General features: G+C 49.4%; 1 pseudogene; it reads left to right on the top strand.

Moving 5' to 3' along the window:
* The first annotated feature begins 672 nt into the window (after positions 1 to 672).
* LOC136642981 (5S ribosomal RNA) lies at positions 673 to 789 on the top strand (annotated as a pseudogene).
* The last annotated feature ends 279 nt before the right edge of the window (positions 790 to 1,068 follow it).

Genomic DNA, 1,068 nt, shown 5'->3' with positions numbered 1-1,068 from the left:
TGGCCTTAGGCTGAGTCCCCAATGTCATGAAACTGGGCCCTGTGTTGGCTCAGAGAGCAGATCACCTGATACCGCAGCTGGGATCTTGGTGCATTCAAAGGCTGGCACGGCAAGTGGAGTGTCTACGCACTGGGGTCTCCCCCTCTCTCCTGTTTCCAAGTGGCACAAAATGAGCCTTATGGAAGCAGTTGGCAGTAACATCATCACATCACTGCCAACTGTTTTCGGGTGCTGCACTTTGTGCCTGGCACCACTTCTCACTGTGGTGGCAGCAGTCGCCGTGGCTGTATGATGAACGGGGGTGGGCATGGAGAGGTTGGGAGCCCCGTATTGGACCTCGCCACTCCTGGGACCGACCCTGGCTGGACCTAATATTGTAGCACTTCAAGTAACCTGAGGAATCCATAGGAACTTGGTTCCTGCATATAACAGTTGTTTTAGGCCTGTTTCCGTAGCCTGAGCAATGCTATGCAATGGAGCAACGGCACAGCCCTGCCGAGCCTTGACTACCCTCAGCTATATAATCCAGTCCTTGACTACCTATCTGTTGAAAACTATGTCTTCTACCTTTGGCCCTTCTGATCCACCTAATCCGGCTCCTAGTCCCAACCTGCCTGGATCACATCATCTTCTTCTGATCCTCATTTCATTTGGGCTTTTTAGCCTGAATCAGGCAGCAACTGTTACCTTGCACATGCCCGATCTCGTCTGATCTCGGAAGCTAAGCAGGGTCAGGCCTGGTTAGTACTTGGATGGGAGACCTCCTGGGAATACCGGGTGCTGTAGGCTTATACCATAGTCTTTCGAGACTGAAGGTTGCCAACCAGACCAAAGTCTATCACTCAGGATGTCATGAGAGACTTGAATAGAGATGTCATGAGAAATTGATCAGAGGAGCTTGAAATATTAAACTCCCTAATCATTTTTTTTTTATTTATTTTTTGCATGCAGAATCCGGGCAAATACAGTTCAGATACTATGCAAATGTACATGAGCAATCAGAGCGGTGTCTGCCTTGATCTTGAAAGGCTCCTCTATCAACACTGCCTACCTTCCCCCAGCCTCAAA

Source organism: Tiliqua scincoides, chromosome 2 (assembly GCF_035046505.1).
Source record: "Tiliqua scincoides isolate rTilSci1 chromosome 2, rTilSci1.hap2, whole genome shotgun sequence".
NCBI lineage: Eukaryota > Metazoa > Chordata > Lepidosauria > Squamata > Scincidae > Tiliqua > Tiliqua scincoides.
Note: the sequence above shows the minus strand (reverse complement) of the source record. Positions and strands in the feature narration are given on the sequence as shown.